The sequence below is a fragment of the Primulina tabacum genome, chromosome 10 (assembly GCF_025594145.1).
Source record: "Primulina tabacum isolate GXHZ01 chromosome 10, ASM2559414v2, whole genome shotgun sequence".
In the NCBI taxonomy this organism is placed as follows: Eukaryota; Viridiplantae; Streptophyta; class Magnoliopsida; order Lamiales; family Gesneriaceae; genus Primulina; species Primulina tabacum.
In genome coordinates, this window is record NC_134559.1 from 27,722,079 (window position 1) to 27,744,512 (window position 22,434).

General features: G+C 38.1%; 1 long non-coding RNA gene across 1 annotated transcript; it reads right to left on the reverse strand.

The window, feature by feature from the left end:
• On the reverse strand, positions 1-19,221 carry LOC142506240 (uncharacterized). The gene is made up of 4 exons (XR_012804549.1): positions 19,066-19,221; positions 9,637-9,698; positions 311-384; positions 1-223 (listed from the first exon to the last, which is right to left on the reverse strand). It is a non-coding gene; the product is annotated as an uncharacterized LOC142506240 (long non-coding RNA).
• Positions 19,222-22,434: the final 3,213 nt, after the last annotated feature.

The window sequence follows — 22,434 nt, forward strand, 5'->3', positions numbered from 1 at the left end:
TAAGAAGCGTACTTCACTGAATTATCTCCAACCGGCTGTCCAAACTCATTACGCTCCAACTCTTTACACTTGTCTTGGCCACTAACCATTTTCAACTTTGATGCACCCGTCCTTTTTTCTTATCTGTTTTCTCATCATCAATTTGTTCTTTACCATTCAAATCATGTGATGAATTAGCTGAATTGTTAGAATCCATTCTCGATAACCTATTAGATATATTTTCCTGTAAAATAGAAAAAAAAGATACATTGAAATGTACTAGTAATCTTTAGTAAAATAAACCAAGATTTAAAATAGAGAACAATGTCACCTGAATTTCATCCACAGATCCTTTGCTACGTTTTTTTGTCCATTTTGCTCATCTTTTGAATGTTATTTAATGACCTGATAAACATGTAATATGACATGATGCATCACTGAAAATAAACAAGCTAACAAATATATTAAACAATAAATAAATAGTTACGTAACTTTAGCAAAAATGTATCAATCAAAATAAATAAATATAAAATATATCCCTGAAAATTTCCGTCATGTCTCAGTCACATCGATTCCCTCACACTCATTCCTTGAGTATGGTTCTTTTTCAGTAATGTTAATCTCAAGTAGGGACATATCAAGAGGTGTTGATGACGTATAAGCCTCTTCTTCAAGCACATTCATGTTATTAATACCCCGAAGTGGCGCTTTTAGTAACACATACCAATTTGTTTCATCATTGTCCCTGGAATAGAATACTTGCTTTGCTTGTGATGCTAAAATGAAAGGATCAATTTCAAAAGTTTTTAGGCCTTGGTGTAAGTTGACCAGTGTAAAACCATCTTCAATTTTGATACCAGTTCCAGGATTGGCCCAATTACACCAAAAAACAGGCACTTTGAAAAAATAGTAGTCTAGCAAAACAATATCCCGTATAACCCCATAGTATGATAGTCTTCCTACTGTATGTGAATTGTCATTAGCATTAGATTGACAAACAGTATCGGCTTCAATTGAAACACCACTATCTTGTGTCGACCTTTCAACATCAATTTTGTGGAACCGATGTCCATTTACAATATATCCCGTATAAGATGTAACGTGCTTTCTTGGACCATGTGCTAGCCATTGAATTCGGTCTGAAGAGTTAACATGATCCTCTTGTGATAACCATTCAGCAAATGTTTCCATATGCTGCTTTTATAACAATGTTTCGTTACTTAAGAAATGATGATCTGTTTGTCTAAGATCGTCAATGTGCATTCTAATTAAAATAATTGAATGGAGATGTTAGAATACAAAAGATATGTAATAGATCAAGACTAACAGTATGAAACTAACAAAACTCACTGTAAGTAAGGTTCAACTTCTGTAGTATTGAACAACACATATCGATGTGCAGCTTGTAACACATGATCCTCTAAAATCTTTTCTTTCCCCTTAGAAATTGGACGACCTTCTGATAATCCATATTCCAAATCATCGTTCCTATTAGAACGAACACCAATACTAGAAGCATTTTTTATATAAGCACTACAAAATTCCATTCGTTCTTTTGCGAGGTAACACTCGGCTATGCAACCTTTTGGTCTTGCCCGGTTCTTCACATACCCATTTAGTATTTTCATAAATCTAAATCACAAAGTAAAATTCACATTAAAGAAGTTTTGATAGCATAATCTAAATATTTATATAATATAAAATTTGTCAAAAATATTAATGATTATTTTATACCTTTCAAATGGGTACATCGAACGAAATTGGACTAGCCCACACAAGCGAGCCTCTCTTGCTAAATGAATTGTAAAGTGAAAAGAGATGGTAAAGAAAACGGGTGGAAAATACCTTTCCAACATGCATAGAATTTCAGCAATATTCTCCTCGAGTTGTTCTAAACGGTTCATGTCTAATACTCTTTGACATAATTCATTGTAAAATGCACACAACAGAAATATAGCATTGCGTGGACCTTTCGGTAGAAGATTTCTCAATGCTAGTGATAGCAATTGTTGCATCAGAACATGGCAATCATGAGATTTCAGCCCAATAAGCTTGCGTTCTTCTACAGAAACAAAGTTACAAATATTTGAGCTATATTCATCGGGTAACTTTTTTTTCTTCAACCTAGAGCAAAATACATCCATTTCTTTTTTAGACAGTGATTACGGGGCTGCGGGTAAATGATATTTATTTTCTCCTTTTTCTTGAGGATGTAATTCTTGTCTAATTTTTAAGTGTACTAAATCTTTGCGAGCATTCACACCATCTTTGGATTTTTTCTTCAGGTTTAACAATGTGCCTATGATATTCTCGCGGACATTATTTTCAACATGCATCACATCTAAGTTATGACGTAGCATGAGGCCCTAAAGATAACCATAAACAAGTTCCATAGTGTTAGTTCAGAATATTTCTAACAATTTAGGAACATAAAATAAAAAAATTTGCAAAAGCTAATGAGTAGAGTGCAAAATACTTACACTCCAATATGGCAAATCGGAAAAAAATCTTTTTCTTCGACCTTTGAACTGGTTTTTGTATCTCTTTTGAACTATCCTGCTTCTTCCTCTTTATCCTAAAATTGTTGACAGTCTCACCCTTTTTCTTTCTTCCCCGGTCATTTTCAATATCTTTCAATGCATAGGTAATTTCTAACCCATTCAAAGGTCTAGGTTTCTCTTTACTCTCTTTTTTTCCATTAAACCACTTCTTTTTCTGACGAAATGGATGATTAGGAGCAAGAAATCTCCTGTGGCCTAAGTATGCAAACTTTTTATTATACTTAAGCCACATAGAACATATGTCTTCAGCACATATTGGGCAACCGGCACATCCAGCTAGGTTTCCATAAGCTGGAAAATCATTGATTGTCCACATCAAAATTGCCTTCAGATTGAACATTGACTTGCTAAATGCATCATACGCCTCCACACCGATGTCCCACATCTCCTTCAAATCCTCCACAAGGGGTTCCAAGTATCCATCTATATCATTTCTCGGTTGCTTCGGACCTAGAATCAGTAATGTCAGCGTAAGATTTTCCTTTGTCATGCACAACAATTGAGGAAGGTTATAATTTACCAAAATAACTGGCCAGCAACTATATCTGGAACTAAGGTCACCAAAAGGGTTGAATCCATCTATTACAAGACCAAGGCGGAGATTTCTAGTATCTGATGCAAAATCAGGCCATTTATGATCTATCGTATCCCAAGCTACTGAATCAACTGGATGACACATCATATGATCTTGACTTTTGTGTTTGGAGTGCCAAATCAACTCTTAAGTCTTTTGTTTTGATTTAAACATTCTTTTCAGTCTTAGTATCACTGGAAAATACCGTAGGACCTTTTCAGGAACTCCTTTACAAACTTTGGTGGTGACTTTGTCTATCTTCCATCTTGAGGATCCACACTTTGGACACGAGTCCAGATCTTGAAGCTCATTTCTAAATAGACAACAATCATTTGGGCAAGCATGAATCTTCTCATATCCTAAATCAAATGGTTTCAACAACTTTCTCATCGTGTAAACAGTTTCTGAAAGTGTGTTGTTTTCTGGAAGCATGTCACATAAGATCTTAAGGAGCTCATTGAAACTATTGTCTGTGTGACCATTAGTAGACTTGTAATTGTATATTGTGATGACTGCTGAGAACTTTGTGTAAGATGTACAACCAGGGAAGAGAGGAGTTTTCGCATCTTTTAATAAATCATCAAACTTATAATCTTTTCCCTTAGACATAGTGTGTCCAACCTCTTCTTCGGGCAAAAAAACATCCTTATATAAGTGATATACCTATCTACTTTCGTCCTCTTTCTGAACTCCTCCTGAACTATCTTCAGCTTGAGATTGTGAGTTATAAGTTTCACCATGGAAGACCAAAATAGTGTAAGAAGGATCGAACACCTTAATAATTAAGTGGTCGTACACTTTGTCAAATTTCATATACTTCTTATTTTTACAGCGCTTGCAAGGACATAAGATTACTTCATGTGTTTTTGCATAGTTCCGAGCTTGTGCTATAAATTTTTTTACCCCTTCTTCATACTCGGGTACAAGCCTAGAAGGCAGATGCATCCTGTTTGTCACGAAAATTGCGGGGCGTGCCAGGCACGTGTTTGTGCCAAAGTTGTGAAATGATCTGAATTCTTTGTCAAGCGTTGCGAGTCCCGATTCGACCGTTAATTCTAGTTCCCTCGGTGTGGCTTCAAAGCGAAAAATATAAACTGAGGAATATAATGAAATTGAAGAGAAAATCCATGAACAACATCAAATTTAATTACGTTATTATGAACATAAACGACATTTTTTACAAGAAAGTTTGAGGAATATGCCAAAATCTAAAGAAACTAGGATGCTAGAAATTGGAAAATATGCAGATAAAATATTGAGAGAATTGAAGAAGCTTTTGTTGTAGCTTTGTTGGATGTGTGTGTTGTTTTTTGTCGGGGCGTTTTCCTGATTCCTCCTTTTGCTTTCGTCACCCTCCACGGGGGAGTTTCAGCCACATTCCACGATCTCCCAACGATTTCCACGTCGTGTAATGGTCCATCGTGCTTTTCCCTGGGCCAACCATAATTCTCCTAGACTTAGCACAATTTTGGCCTTCATGTTTGATGGATTTTTATTTTTATTGAACTTCAAATATTTGGGCTAAAGAACTGCCCCCCTAGCCAATTTGGCCCATTTTGGCTATTTGGCTACTTTGACCAATTTGGCCCAGTTGGGTATTTAAAGCTCACGTATAGTCATATGGTTTTGAAAGGATTGGTTCTATGGATTTGAATATGAATTGACCGAGACACATGTTTTTCTTCAATCGGGTTAAATTCAAGTGTGCATTTCCTGAACCCCCTAATTCCGCTCACTTTCCATAAACCCTTCTTTATCTCTTTCTTTCTCACTTCCCCCAAACCTCCATCGGTGCCCACCGATTTTCCCGAAGAAATTGCCGCTCCATCGACTTTGTGATGTCATCCCAGTTTCTGAAAGTTGCCATCATCAATCTCCTTGACATCAAACCACACCTTCTCAAGGTAGGTATATTTAACCATCTTTCTCAATCCTCCATCACAAAAATATTGTAGAATATGTCACATTTCATGCTGCATGCAAGATGTTTGTGAATATGTCTGAATGAATTTCTGATAAGTAACAATGGGTGTTGCACTTCAACAAAGGTGCTACCTTGCTGTGCATATTCAGAACTTGGCCTTTGGCTAGTGCAACTTCTGTAATCTTCATATTGAGAACACAACCACACGAGTTGCTCTTCTTTTTCCCAAATCATTAGCTAGCACTATATAAATTAGATCTGATTGAGATGGCAGAGTCTGATGGATTTCAGAAGATGGAAATGAGGTATATATAAATCATCCAACTGTCATTCACTTGGTCATCTTCCATCCTGCTTAGTAGATGCTCTTCTTCCTCGCTGTTATGTTGCATTATTATTTGAGCATTCATAGTTTGCTGATCAACACTTTGTTATTCATCACTTGGTCCCATTTATTTCGCAGGAACATAGTTGGAGAAATCGAGATTTATCTCAAAGGCCAATACAAAAAAATATCTTAAAGACCAATAGAGATGAAAATTCCCCGTGGTAGTGTCGCTGGCCTATCAAAAAGAAAATTACCAAGCCTTGATGAATATCTCTGCAACCGGCTGAGCATATATGTATGGAGGAGTGTCAGACACATCGAGAGGAAATAAAATATGTAGGCTAGGGACATCAGGTGTATGTTTTTACACTTGTTTACCATGATTTGGCAAGTATTTTTTCTGATGTGTAGAGTTGAGAAAGTGACTTGAAAGCCAAACTTTGTTGGGAAAATGCATTGTTGTTCTTGTATATGTTGCTTGGGATATATTTGCAGATGTTAACAATTTTGGCATATCACATTTATAAAGGAAATTCTGCCAAAATTTTTCTAAAAACTAAAAAAAACGGCCAAAAGCCTGTTTTCTTCAACATTGACGCAAACATTGCGGGTCAACTCTGTTTGTTACCAACCAACAATTGAACAACATTTTTCAAATAATGCTCCCCAAGGTTCCAAGACATGCACTGAACGAAATTCATTTTGTCATCAATTTGACCAACTAACACAACAAATATTCCTCCCCAAAATTTATCAACTACAGCGGATTCCATGAGCACTTATTTTTATTTATTCACAGATGCTCCATCATTATTTACAAATAAGTTTAGCAAAGAATGGCTTAAAAGCCTATTCCTCACATATTTACATAAACTTCTTATAGGCCAATATGACAAAATGCCATCCAGCCTACTTTGTACAATACTTCCCATCTTTTTCATCTTTATAAAACATCTGTCTCCGGCTGTCGATCTTTCATCTGAGCCGGAGCTAAGATTAAATCCACCATTTGTAACTTTTTTTTCCTCGCTACCTTCAGTAGCCTTCCTCCCAAATTTTTTTTTTCTTCTCTCTGAGTGATTCCCCCATCTTAGATTTGCGATCAGCAGCTTTTTCTCTCAACAAACGTCGTTTTTGGGTCCTAGAAAGAGGTTTTGGGAACTTTGGATGTTCTACCCGCTTCCATATGCCATCGGGGATTGCTTTGGGAGGAACAACAAAACGAGGTTTCCTTTCATATTTTCTATCAGAGCCTAGAGGTGCTGGCCTTTGGATTATCTTCTGGACCAACTGTAGGTCATTTTTTCTCTCGCCATTCACCGACCAAGAACGTGAGCTCCTTCTGAGGTATTGGTTCTCCGGCCTTTTGGCCATGAATTCCCTGTTATATCTCATATTCCTCCCAGTATGATGCAGGCCGCCCCCACTGTAATAGTTGTTTCTTCCATGAGCAGCTTCTGTCTTCTTCTCTTTGGCCTCAAATATCATTTTTCGAGGCACACAACACTTTTTTACGGTAAGTCTTGGTTTAATGGACATGTGCCCACTCCCATTCCTTCTCCTCTCGTTGATTAAGAAACGTAAGTCAGTGTTGTTTACATTCACATTGGCCACCGGAGGAAAGGGATCTTCATCCACTATCATTGTTTCTTTCTTCTCAGGAAATTTCAGGATCCCCTTATTGATTCTTTCCTGCAAGACATTCTTGAAAGCCCAGCAAGCATTAGTATTATGGTTGAAGGAATTGTGGTACTTACAGTGATCTCTTCCTTTTAACTCCTCCCTGGTGGGCAGCTTGTGATATGAGGAGAATGTTATAAACTTTTCCTTCACTAAGTGATTGAAAATTTCCTCCGTCTTTGATGCATCGAAAGTATAGGGTGTTTGCACTGGAGGAATGTTTTTCTTGGCAGATTCTTCACTCTTGCGTTTTAAGAAAGGGACAGTGTGTGACCCGGAATTTACCACTTCTGCCAACGTAATTTCCTCCACTTCTTGGAAGTAAGAGCCCATTCTAGATTGTCTTTTATGACTCTCTTCCCGCAAGAATTCCTCATATTCCGATACTTTGGCAGCAAGCTCATAAAAATCGCGGAATTCCATCCCTTGGAACTTCTTTCTAAGTTCAAAATCAAGCCCACGCTGTGCCATCTTCACGTATTCTGATTCAGGGAGGAAAACTCGGCATCTGCTTCTTACCTTCTTGAACTTACAAATGAAATCATTGGCAGATTCCCCCGGTTTTTGGACCACCCTTGACAATTCCGCTATACTAAATTCAGGTACTGTCCGGAAGAATTGTGTATGGAATTGACGTTCCATATCATGCCAAGTCATAATAGAGTTTCGAGGTAGTGTTGCATACCTTGTGAAAGCAGTACTGGTCAGAGAATTGGGGAACAAACGTAACTTCTAATTAGAAAAGTTCTCCAAATTTGCCAATTCCCCACACTGAATTGTAAACTTGGCCACATGTTCCACGCTGGATTGACCGTCTTCCCCGGAATATAACGTGAAGTCTGGAATGCGGTATCCTTTTGGATAAGGGTTGTCACGATCCACAACATTAGGATACGGTTTATGGAATTCTGGTCGGTTGATTGGCCTCACTCCTGGGCCATACAAATCTTGAATCACATCACGTACCATCTCAAAATCCAACGTTGGAGTTTGTCTTAACTGGTGAGGAGGATAGATTGCCCCCCGAGTGTTATTCCCCAAACCAGGCGCTGAATATCCACGCATTCCCCCATCAACGTACATCCCTGGATGTAAGTCAGGAGACGTCACAGAGAACACGTTACCAGCCATTTGTTTACTGTTGGTGCAGTTTTGGAATTTCAACCCCAACTCCTCATCCCTTTTGTGCGGAGGAGTGTATCTCCCTTCCCTGGCAGATTCAGGAATTCGTGCTTCCCCCAAGCGGCGACTTTCACCTGCCTGAGAAACTCCTGATCCTTGGCCTTGATCTTTCAGCAGCTTGACGTCATTCTCTTGAAGTTTATCACTCTCTGGTATAACTACTTCGCCTTTTGCAGACTTTCTCCATTCCTTCATTTCTGCCACAAATTCCATCATGACAGTAATGAAAGTTTGAGTCATTTCCTTGAGATCGTTGCGGATATTTTTCTCCATGGCCAACATGAAGTTCGGCGAAGACCCATCACCACCAGAAACAACAATTTCTTCCTTCATAGTCTCTTCCTCGAACTGGTGTACGAGCCTTTCAACCGTTCTTCCTTCTGCATCAGTTTCCTGAAACTCTTCTTGTGAGCGATGACCTTTCCCCAGTGATGGAGGAATTCCTTCACTCTTCTCAGTACCGCTTTGGAGGCATTGGGTCCCACCGGGCGTGCCAACTTGTTTGTCACGAAAATTACGGGGCGTGCCAGGCACGTGTTTGTGCAAAAGTTGTGAAATGATCTGACTTCTTTGTCAAGCGTTGCGAGTCCCGATTCGACCGTTAGTTCTAATTCCCTCGGTGTGGCTTCGAAGCGAAAAATATAAACTGAGGAATATAATAAAATTGAAGAGAAAATCCATGAACAACATCAAATTTAATTACGTTGTTATGAACGTAAACGACATTTTTTACAAGAAAGTTTGAGGAATATGCCAAAATCTAAAGAAACTAGGATGCTAGAAATTGGAAAATATGCAGATAAAATATTGAGAGAATTGAAGAAGCTTTTGTTGTAGCTTTGTTGGATGTTTGTGTTGTTTTTTGTCGGGGCATTTTTCTGATTCCTCCTTCTGCTTTTGTCACCCTCCACGGGGGAGTTTCAGCCACATTCCACGATCTCCCCACGATTTCCACGTCGTGTAATGGTCTATCGTGCTTTTCCCTGGGCCAACCACAATTCTCCTGGACTTAGCACCATTTGGGCCTTCATGTCTGATGGGTTTTTATTTTTATTGAACTTCAAATATTTGGGCTAAACACATCCATTCCTTATCCATCTCGTAAACAAACTTTTTTCATTTATATGAACAAAATTATGAGATTTTATCAATACACACACGCACATATATACACGATGGTAATTTAATTTTAATTAATATAATTACTTAGGTGTGAGATCTTATCCCAAATTTTCTTTCCCAAAATATTCCAAACATTTTTATAAGAGAACACCACATAATAAATATAAAAAACTTAAATACATAAAAACTTATTCATACATCATTATATTTTAAACAAATAAAAATCATGTGTCAAAGTAGTATTTACCAGCTATGTCAAAATAATACACACAATTAATATTTATACCTGCACACAGATTGAGCACACTTCAGAACTCCAGCATTGTTAGCTAATCCAAGCAATATCCCCTATATAAGTAAGTGTTCATAGTTTTACAAGAATGACAATTTGTCACGCCCCGGGACGGGGGTTGGTTGACACCGGCGTTGCTCTCAAATTTACATTCGAAAACAGCCAGCCTCAGAGTACAGAATTCAGAAACCAGTCTTTTATTCATAATACGAAATAAATTAATTGTCTGTTACAACTCGAATACTAACGTTTTACAGCGGAAATGTAAAACCAGACATAACAGTGTCTTAACAGATACAGCGAAATTAACATAAAAATAAACTGAGAACAATAATCTTCTTCACCAGCCCCAGAACTGGATCTGCTCTTCTTCTTCTAATTTTTCTTCCTCGTTCTTATCTGAGATGGGTTTGGTGGGTGAGTGATATGGTTGTCACTCAGTAAGCAGGGGTGGGAATAACTCTCAAATTTCAAAATCATTTTCAACAGAACAGTAAAACAGTAATATGCAGAAAACTCTTATTTTCATAACAGAAATCAGAATTCAGAAATCACAGGTTTTAGAACAGAAATCAGAATTAGTAAGCACTGAGCACGTTAGTGAATTTCATGGCTAAGCTGATATCAATCCCCTATATCTTCTCTCCTCTAAGGGGTGAGGCCAGAATCAGAATCAGAATTCAGAAATGTTCAGAATATATATTCCTACCATTAGTTCACTTGGGAGTGTCAGTGCTTCAAAATGAAAAATCAAACATACAGAAACTGAACTTTAAAATAGAATTATCAAACGGATTTCAAGATATTTATATATAAGCCCACTTACTGTGCTAGAGTTTTTCGGTTGAAGTCTGGAAATCTGCTTGCCTCGCTACTGTATTTTACAACTTCAAAAAATGCACTCTCTTAGCTCTAATTTCAAGTGATAACTCAAGATTTTGGTAACATCAATTCAGAGATTGATGGTGCTATTTATAGGCCAAAATCTGACTGTTAGCCTTCCAATTAATGACCATAATCTGCCATTAACAGCCTTTATTCCATGTTAAATGCTTTAGTTACAAGTCCTGAGCAGAACTAGTAGCTATCTGCTAGAATCTCGCTACTGAACTCTTCTGCTGCTGAATTCTGTTTGTTGGATTTTGTCTGCTGAAAAAATACCATCTTCTGAAATCTAAGCTGCTGCTGGAATTGTTAGCTTCTGCTGAAATTTGCTAGCTGCTGCTACTGCTGGAATTTCAGGTTCTCACATCCCTCCCTCCTTATGAGAAGTTTCGTCCTCGAAACTTGGCTATGCATGATCTTCAAAGAGATAAGGGTATTGTGCTCGCATCTTTTCTTCCAACTCCCAAGTAGCTTCTCTTTCGGTATGGTTGGACCATTGTACTTTGATATATGGAATATTTCGTCGCCTCAGTACTTGGTCTTTGTTATCCACAATTCGGATTGGAATCTCTTCATATTTCAGTCCTTCATTTAAATTTCCCTCAACCAACAGTGGTCCAGCTTCAAGAATATGACTAGGACCGGAAATATATATCCTCAGTTGCGAAACGTGGAATACATTGTGAATTCTTGACATGTCGAGTGGAAGTGCTAATCTATAAGCAAGTGTTCCCACTTTCTCAAGAATTTCAAATGGTCCGACGTATCTGGGATTCAGTTTCCGAGCCTTATTGAATCGGATTACACCGTTCATGGGTGACACTTTCACATATGCCTTTTCTCCAACTTCAAATTCCGCGGGTCGTCTTTCTGATCAGCCCAGCTTTTCCGTCGATCTTGTGCAGCTTTTAATCTCTCCTTGATCAAAGCTACTTTATCCACTGTTTCTTGGATCATTTCGGGTCCAACAATTGCTTTTTCCCCTACCTCATTCCAATACAGTGATGATCGACACTTTCGTCCATACAGAGCTTCGTATGGTGCCATTCCAATGCTGCTGTGGTAACTATTATTGTACGCGAACTCGATTAAGGGCAAATGTTCGCTCCAATTACCACTGAAGTCTATAGCACATACTCTCAGCATATCTTCTAAAATTTGAATTGTCCTCTCTGTTTGGCCATCGGTCTGAGTATGATAGGCCGTGCTAAGAGTAATTTTGGTCCCCATAGCTTGTTGAAAGCTCTTCCAAAAGCGGGATGTAAACCTCGGATCTCTGTCTGACAGTATGCTAGCTGGAACTCCATGCAATCGTACGATCTCATTCATATACAATGTGGCTAGCTTGTCCAAATTATAATTCATGCGAACAGGTAAGAAATGCGCAGATTTTGTGAGTCTATCTACGATTACCCAGATGCCGTCATGACTTTGTCTAGACTTTGGTAACCCGACAACAAAGTCCATGGAGATATGTTCCCATTTCCATTCTGGAATTTCTAGAGGTCGCAGAAGTCCTCCAGGTCTTTGGTGCTCTGCCTTGACTTGCTGGCACACGTGACACTTGGAAACATACATTGCCCCACGTCTTTCTTCATTCCACTTCACCAAAAATTTTTCTTCAAATCTCTGTACATCTTGGTACTGCCAGGATGGACTGAAAATTTCGACTTATGTGCCTCAGACATTACTTTTTGTCGAAGGTTATCGATGTCTGGTACGAACAATCGTCCTTTCATCCACAAGATTCCTTTGTTATCCGTCTCGAAATCTGGTGACTTCCCTTCTTTAACTTGCTCTTTTAGTTTCATCAACGCAGGATCTCTATCATGACTTATCTTGATGGTCTCTCGAAGACATGGTTGTGCTGAAAGTGATGTCAGGATCACCTTACTCATATTCTTTCGACTTAAAGCATCTGCTACCTTGTTGGCTTTGCCTGGATAGTAGCTTATTGTCAAGTCGTAATCCTTCATGAGTTCGATCCATCGTCTTTGTCTCATATTTAGTTCCTTTTGTGTGAACAAATATTTGAGACTTTGGTGATCGGTGAAAATCTTACACTTGGCTCCATAAAGATAATGTCTCCAAATCTTTAGTGCAAATACCACTGCAGCTAGTTCGAGGTCATGCGTTGGGTAATTTTTTCATACGGCTTCAACTGCCTTGATGCGTATGCAATCACCCTTCCCTCTTGCATGAGTACATATCATAAACCTTCTTTAGATGCATCACTGTAGACGGTGTAGTCCTTACCTTCCATAGGTAATACCAGCACTGGTGTGGATGTAAGCTTCTTCTTCAAAGTCTCGAAGCTTTGCTCACATTTTTCACTCCATTGAAACTTATAGTTCTTCTGTGTGAGCTTGGTGAGGGGTATGGCTATTGAAGAGAATCCTTTAACAAATTTTCGGTAATAACCTGCTAGTCCCAAGAAGCTTCGAATTTCTGTCACATTCTTTGGTCTAGGCCAATCTGAGATTGCCTCTACTTTCTTAGGGTCCACAGATACTCCTCCTGCTGATATTATGTGTCCCAAGAATGTGACGCTCTCTAGCCAAAATTCGCATTTCTTGAACTTGGCGTACAGTTCCTTTTCTCTCAGTGTCTGGAGGGTGAGACGAAGATGTTCCTTGTGGTCTTCTTCACTTGACAAATACACTAGAATGTCGTCGATGAATACCACAACAAACTTGTCAAGAAACGGGTTAAACACTCTATTCATGAGATCCATGAATACTGCCGGAGCATTTGTTAATCCGAACGGCATCACCATGAACTCATAATGTCCATATCTTGTTCGGAAGGCTGTCTTTGGAATATCGTCCGTCTTGACCTTGAGTTGGTGGTAGCCTGACCTTAAGTCGAGCTTGGAAAAGACCGTAGCTCCCTTGAGTTGGTCAAACAAGTCATCTATTCTTAGAAGCGGATACTTGTTTTTGATTGTGATCTTATTCAGTTCTCTGTAATCAATACACATTCTCATGCTTCCGTCCTTCTTCTTTACAAATAGGACAGGAGCTCCCCACGGAGATGCGCTTGGTCGGATTTGCTTCTTATCCAACAATTCTTGAAGTTGCTCTTTGATTTCTTTCAACTCTGCCGGAGCCATTCGGTATGGTGCTTTTGAGATTGGTACAGCATTGGGCACTAAATTAATCTCAAATTCCACCTCGCGGTCGGGAAGTTCGCCAGGGAGTTCTTCAGGAAAGACATCCGGGAATTCTTGTACTACTGTAATCTCTTCTAGCGTAAGTGTGGTTTCTTTCTTTACCTCGCTTAACATAGCTAGGTAAACTTCTTCTCCACTTTTTATGGATTTCCAAGTTTGAGAAGCAGAAAGAAGAGACTTTCGTTCTTTTGTCTTGCCATGAAATAAAAGTTTCTCTTGGCGTGGAGCTTGGATAGTTACCATCTTTCCCTGACAGTCTACTAAAGCATGATTCTTGGCTAACCAATCCATTCAAAGAATTACGTCGAATTCCACCATGTTTAGTTGAATCAGGTTTGCCTTGAAGTTCTGATATTCTATGAGAACACTAATATCCCGATATAGAGGGCGAGTTTCTAAAATTCGATTTGCAGGAGTTGCTACTCTATATGGTTCTTCTAAGTTATCATGCTTAGCTCCTAACTTCTTGGCAAATCTCTTAGACATGAATGAATGCGTAGCACCACAATCGAATAACACGTAAGCAGGTATATTATTGATTAGAATGGTACCAGCTACGACATCATTTGAGTTGTCGGCCTCTTCTTGAGTGATAGCATAAACTCGAGCATTTGGCTTGTTCTCCTTAGGCTTGTTTGGAGTTGTTCCTCCTGCTGGTCCGTTCCTTGGATCTGGAAGAGGACATTGAGCAATGCGATGGTCCATCATTCCACAACGGAAACAAGCTCCGGAATTCCTACGACATTCACCGATGTGTGAGAATCCGCAAGTTTTGCACTTGACTCCTTCTTTGCTTGGTTGAGAAGAAGTGGTTCCTTTCGATGAGGCACTGGTAAATTGGTTGCTTGAAAACCTAGGCCTCTTGAATTGCTGGCCCGGTTGGTACTGACTTGGCTGAGGACGTTTGAGTTTGTTCTCACCTTCACGCCTCTTAATGTCATTCTCAGCTCTGATGGCGGCTCCCATCAATTCATCAAAACTATTGGGCTCGATAACGGCAAGAGCAGATTGAATACGGCTGTTCAATCCCTTCTTGAAGCGATGCATCTTCAAGGCCTCGTCTCCCTTGATGGTTGGGGAGTAAGTTCCCAATGAGTGGAACTTGGACGAATACTCCACCACTTTCATGTTTGGTTCTTGAACCAAGCTTTCAAATTCTGACAGCTTCTGCACTTGAACTGCTGTCGGGAAGTACTGCTTCAGAAATGCCTCTCGGAACCTTTGCCAAGTGATAGGTCCTGCCCTTACCATAGCTGGTGAGACTCCTTCCCACCATTTGGTTGCTTTATCCACAAGAAAATGTGTAATCACATCTACCTTGACCCCTTGTGGAACCTGAAGTAGTCGAAGATGGTTCTCCACCTCCTTCATCCAATTCTGTCCGACTTCAGGATCGGAGCTTCCATCAAAGTTTGGGACTCTTGCTCTTCGAAGAGCCTCATAGTGCTGTTTCGTCCCATTCTGAGATGGAGGTGGTGGCGGTGGCTGATTAGCATTAGGGTTGACCAACCCTTGTAGCGTGGTTGCCAAAATCGTGGCTATAGCCATCAAGTCCACTTGACTGAGGCCAACTGGTGGTGGTTGCTGTGGGGGTTGTTGTGCATCTTCGTCAACACGGTTGTTGTTACGGTTGTTGTAACGAGGGTTGCGGTTGGTTCTCGCTGGTCTTCCGTCCATTTCCTACCACTATGAAAGTTCTAAGGTTGACGACAGAATAGAGACTAAACAAAGAAAGTACGATGATAGAGTAATTGCTCAAAATTTAAATATGAAACCAATGGATAGAATAAATTTTATTGATTTCCACAAAAGTGTAATTACAACTGAACTTCGAAAATTAGAACATAAATGCAAATGGAACAAGTGTCATTACAAAGAAAACTACTACTGATGTTCTAATCTATCACTTCTCCTAATCCCAAATCCATAGGATCCTCTTCAACTTCTTCTTCTTCGGGATCCTCCTCGGGTTCTTCTTCATGATTGGCTACTACTGCTTTCAGATGTTAAATATGACCATGCAGAACCGCATTCAGGTCGAGTTATAGACTAATACTGTAATGAACAAAATCAGTACTGCCTATATCTTTAAGAGAAGAAATAGCTCAAAAATTTTCGGTCTCAGAATTCCGTGAAAAATTTACTAAAAATCCTTCACATCAAGAACATGAATGGTACCAAGTTTGGTTTAAAAATGCTAAGCCATTTGGAAAAGAAAATTCCTCAAAGTTTCGGAAAGTTGAAAAATTTTACAGAAATGATGATATCACTATCTTATCGAAGGATTTTGAGGTTCGTCGGCAGTGCTAGGTCATTCTAGGTTAGGTTCTACTCGTCGAGAGCTTTCCAACGCCTATTTTTAATAGTAAAAATTCCTCATGGATCAAAAGTTATGACCGATTGAAGTTTGCGCGAAAAACACCTCAACTTCCATGCCATTTGCAAGGTTTACTGCATGCGGCTGCTGGAATACACTATCTACTGCAATTCTGATGCTACTGCAATCAGTCTGCTGCTTTCCAGTACAGTTAGAACCAGTCTGCTGCATTCCGAGTCTACTGACCGAGTCTTCTGCATTCAGATCTACTGGTTCCCATCTACTTGTTCTGGTTTCGGGCTACTGGTTTTGGGTCTACTGAATTTTTTTTTTATACATACTGCTGAAACACTCAGAGCTCTACTGTATTCTGATTTGTTTCCCTACTGATTTTCCTAACTGTACGTAGTCAGTCTATCATTTCAGTAGTCTATCACAGTAGTTTATTTTCAGTAGTCTATTATAGTAGTTTTAAGAACTTATTTTCAGAAGTCTATTAGAACTTATTATTTCTAGTTCCTCCTCCCCAGATTATGAAACCTGGTTTGCTCTGATACCACTTCAATGTCACGCCCCGGTACGGGGGTTGGTTGACACCGGCGTTACTCTCAAATTTACATTCGAAAACAACCAGCCTCAGAGTACAGAATTCAGAAATCAGTCTTTTATTCATAATACGAAATAAATTAATTGTCTGTTACAACTCGAATACTGACGTTTTACAGCGGAAATGTAAAACCAGACATAACAGTTTCTTAACAGATACAGCGGAATTAACATAAAAATAAACTGAGAACAATAATCTTTTTCACTAGCCCCAGAACTGGATCTGCTCTTCTTCTTCTAATTTTTCTTCCTCGTTCTTATCTGAGATGGGTTTGGTGGGTGAGTGATATGGTTGTCACTCAGTAAGTAGGGGCAAGAATAACTCCCAATTTTCGAAATCATTTTCAACAGAACAGTAAAACAGTAATATGCAGAAAACTCTTACTTTCAGAACAGAAATCAGAATTCAGAAATTACAGGTTTCAGAACAGAAATCAGAATTAGTAAGCACTGAGCACGTTAGTGAATTTCATGGCTAAACTTATATCAGTCCCCTATATGTTCTCTCCTTTAAGGGGTGAGGCCAGAATCAGAATCAGAATTCAGAAATGTTTAGAATATATATTCCTACCATTAGTTCACTAGGGAGTTTCAGTGCTTCAAAATCAAAAATCAAACATACAGAAACTGAACTTTAAAACAGAATTATCAAACGGATTTGAAGATATTTATATATAAGCCCACTTACTGTAATTTGCTAGAGTTTTTCGGTTGAAGTCTGGAATCTGCTTGCCTCGCTACTGGATTTTACAACTTCGAAAAATGCACTCTCTTAGCTTTAATTTCAAGTGATAACTCAAGATTTTGGTAACATCAATTCAGAGATTGAGGGTGCTATTTATAGGCCAAAATCTGACTGTTAGCCTTCCAATTAATGACCATAATCTGCCATTAACAGCCTTTATTCCATGTTAAATGCTTCAGTTACAAGTCCTTAGCAGAACCAGTAGCTATCTGCTAGAATCTCGCTACTGAACTCTTCTGCTGCTGGATTCTGTCTGCTGGAAAAATACAATCTTCTGAAATCTAAGTTGCTGCTGGAATTGTTAGCTCCTGGTGAAATTTGCTAACTGCTGCTACTGCTGGAATTTCAGGTTCTCACACAATTCACTCACTATGAATAGTATTGTTTAAGTAACATGTACAAGTATGATAGTAACAACAATCAATAAAAGATTTTGATCACTCAGTGTGCATTGAAAGTAATATTATATGTACAATCATATTAAATATTTATATATAACAATATTATTTAATTTACTTTGTTTCCTTTTTACAAAAAAACATTTTTTGGTAATTAATGATCTATCAAGTGGTCAATATAAGCCTCCTTCAGCTATAAATAGTTCCACTACATTGATCACTTCCCAACATGTTTTCAGCACCGAACTTAAAATTTCAGTCATGAATTTCAACTTCTACTTCATTTTAGCATTTCTTTCTCTAAGTGAACACACGTATAAATGAATCAAACCACATTCAGCCATTCTTAAGTAAGTGTTCATAGTATTACATACAACTCGTTTCCAGGACAAAGAAGAACGTACAGTCCTATATCATATTTAAGCGTACTGAAATGCTAAGGAGAAACAAACAAAGTTAGGGCTCTTGCACATGCTAAAAGCCTAAAATTCACACACTAACTCAGAGAAGCGAATTTCCAATTATGAAACAAAACTCAAGTATCCAATAATTGCTAAATAAACAACATGGAAAGACCTATCCAATAGACAAAGGAGCAAATCATTTTTGGGAATTCAATGCACACTGAGTGCTCAAAATCCCATCCCATAATTCTCTCATGTGCCCAAACACATATTTGGGACAGCAAATCCAGGTACTGTTACGGAAAAATCCTTCACACAATAGAGCCATTCTATCCACAACTTCATTGGAGCGGTATCAAACAAAAGAGACATTAACACATATTTCAACAATGTTCTGTGCTTTCTGTAACATGGATAGCCGTGATTCACTGGAAAAGTTCTACGGAGAAGTGATGTCAGACTTATATGATCTCATATTTGCCAATTTCTACACAGAAATAAAATGTTTCACCCACTTGGGTTGAATGACAAACACCTCCACAGGCCAGTCACCCATACTGTATACAAATCTTTTGATAAGAAACATGTGTCAACTGTCAAGAGTGTAAGAAATACAATCATAAAACACTTAATCAAACAAAAAAAACCATAAAAACACGGAGGAAAAAATCACGAGTAAGAAATTCACAGAAATACACATAAGCAATTCCCAGAATTACAATCCGATGAACTGCCCAAATAGATGAGCACCTACTTCAATGAGTAATTTCAATGAAACCAAAGATACATCAAAATCAAGACCTACAATTACAGAGCAATCATAACTCAATTACCGAATTATTTATCAAAACCAGTGATTGTTCCTAAATATTACAGAATCATGCGAAGGTCCCTACCTTTCAGATTAGGGCATCTGATGACTGAAATCAACAATAACGACACAGGCGGCGCCGGTTAGGAGGGCGTGGCGGCGAAGATGACGGATATGTAGAGGCGGCGACAAGGATTTTGCAATGAAGACATCGGCGCACAGGAAAGAGAGAAAATAAATTGGGGCTTGCGGGAATGAAATCTGAGCGCGCTTAGAAAATAACGTGCGCGCTTTTTTCTTCCACAACGTGCACATAAAAAGCACGCCGTTAATAATAATATTGACGGCGTGCTTTAAATGTGCGATGTTAATCTATAAAAACGATTTTTTAAAAAAATATTATTATTAACAGCGTATATTAACGGTGTGCTTTTAATGTGCGCTGTTAATAAATAGACACGATTTTTTTTAAAAAAATTAATTCTATTAACAGCGCACATAAACATGCACGCTGTTAATAATAATATTAACGGCGTGCTTTTAATGTGCGCTGTTAATAGTGCACACGATTTTTTTTTAAAAAAAATTACTACTATTGACAGCGCACATAAACATGCACGCTGTTAATAATAATATTAACGGCGTGCTTTTAATGTGCGCTGTTAATAGTGCAAACGATTTTTTTAAAAAAAAATTAAAGCGCTGTTAATAATACTATTAACAGCGCACATAAACATGCACGCTGTTAATAATAATATTAACGGCGTGCTTTTAATGTGCGCTGCGAAAAGCCATTTTTTTGTAGTGACCCGAAGGAAAATACATATACAGATCAAATATACAACAAGCTAAGACTGACCGAATGAGTTTCTCCATGAGGGTGCCACAATGAGAGGCATTCTATAAAGGGTGTCTCCATTCCAATTAAATTAAAATAAAATTCTTGTGGTTTTATTTTAACAAAAGTTTGTTGAATAATAATTAATGATTTTACATGAAAAATATATTTATGGTTTATCTTAATTTGCTAAATTTAAAAAAATTGTGTAAAAAGTAAACAAATAATAGTTTTTGGTAAATAGACAAATGTTCGATCTTTATCTTTTACTTTACACATCAATTGAACACAGTATTCGATCAAATAGGTTAGATTAATATACGATAATAATTTACTTTAACACTTTAAAAAACCGTTGGTGTTATCGTAGATGGAAAAAATTAAGTTGTGTGTGTAATATAAACATATGTATTGTGTAGATTTTGTTCTTAAAATTTTTGATTTAATTATAAAATTCTAAAAATTAAATGATTATGATATGAGAGTTATTAAAATTATTTTTATAATTATAAATATGAAAAATCATGGACACATAATTGGATCAAATAAAGATGCAAATCAATAAAAATCAATAATAATTTATAAATTGTATTATAAAAATTATCACATGACAAGATCTTATGAAAAATGAATATTCTCTTTATTCAAGTTCAATTTTAAGAAAAAATTGTATGCATTAAAACTAAAATAAAAACTTCTATGAGACGGTCTTATTGACGTCATATTTTAATTTAGCTCATTTTCGTTGGATTCCATATAAGTTAGATTATTTGTATTTTTACATAAATTGGTGCTAGTAGTACCTAAAACGCCTGCAACATCAAAAATTATTTGCAAACAATTTTTGGCACGTCTTTTGGGACCCAAAATATGTCAACGAGAAGAAAAGAAAACGTCAATCAAGAAGATCGAGAGTCTCTACCAAACTAGAAAAAGAGTCAAGTTCCACCGCCAGAACAACATGTTGCTGAACAATTGGTCAGAGAGCTGATTTTGCATCCATCTAGGTCGTATTCCAGAGATATATGCTCACATTTGAAACCATTTGGTGGAAGAGTTGTCTGCAATGGAAATTGGAGAGATGTCACAAACAATGTTTAAAGCTATGTTTGATTTCTTGAAGACAATCCAGGGTAAACTAAATTAGTCAACCTGTGAAGGGCTATCACAAGTGAAAAACAAGAAATCCAAGGAAGCAACCACTTCAATGAACTTGACCGGGGAGTTAGAAATTCAAGGGCTGGTGATCCTCGTTGCCCAAAGTTCACACTCCAAAACCAATAAGAGAAGAGGTATACATTACCACAGAGGAGAGATGAGACCTTAGGGGGGAGAGTCAAGCCATATCCACGTGCTCATTGAGTGAGAAGCTCAAAAAAACCTGTCAACCAAGTATACAACATGACAAACTGTAACGTACCGTACTTTTAACTACTTAAAATTTGCGAAAAAATTAAAAATTTTCATAAATGAATCGTGAACATTCGAAACTCGATAAAACAACATGTTCATCCCAAAGTGGTTGCACAAAGATCTCTAGGTAAAGTTTGCCAAAAGTATTTGTTTAAAATCTCATAACCAGTAACATAAATCAGAGTATTTTTGAACAATCATAAAAACTTAAAACTGGGCGGTCCTCGGGTCTAGCCTCCAGCTCAGTCCAAGCCAGCTCCTTGGTCCCCACCTCTCGTCTCCCCGAATGCATCCTCACCTGCATCGATCAAGTCTAGTGAGTCTAAAGACTCAACATGTATAAACTGAAAGTAACTAGTACTACGTAATAAGATCACATGCAGCTTTAAAATAGAACGTACATACTGGAACTTGAACTTGCATAAATAAACTTGAACTTACGTACATACATACATAGACGTGCCATAACATGAAACTTTTCTTAAACGTGCTTGCATACTAGTACATACATGAACATACATAAACTTCATCATTTTGCGTAGAGGCATGTTTCAAAGCAAGTGACCCATAACATAAATCGCCTGATCAGACTAAACCACAGTACTGGGCTGACATGGAAAAATCCACTGCCACATACATGAGATCCTAGTTCATGCTTTAACGGGTGGATTGGTACTCGTTCATGCTTTAACGCTTTCCAATCCTGATCTAAACCCGTTCATGTTTTAACGGGGTGGATTGGTCCCTGGTCATGCTTTACCGCTTTCCAATCCCATACATAATTGGTCACAAGACATTTAGTATACCTTAAAAACTTGAAATATTTTTTTTTCATGTCAAACATACTTACTTGGCGTTGAGGGATTCGTTGGATCTCGTTTGGGGCCGCTGCTGCACAAACTAACATGAATTCCACACTTGAATTGCATAACTTAGACGTAGGTAATCGTACTCACCACTGAATCAAGTACTTAGCTTATGACATTCTATATTTCTCAGACTTGACCTCGTTTAATTGTCGTACTAAACCATGACATAAAATCCCAAATCGATCCCTAAAACATTTACCAAGGACTGGAGTACACGGACCCCATGCACCCCTCCGGGTCCGGGTCCGTGTAGGTACTGTAAAAGCATATTCGAAAAAAAGTGAGGACACGGACCCCGTGCCTAGGTCCATGTAAGGGTCCGTGTAGACTCTGT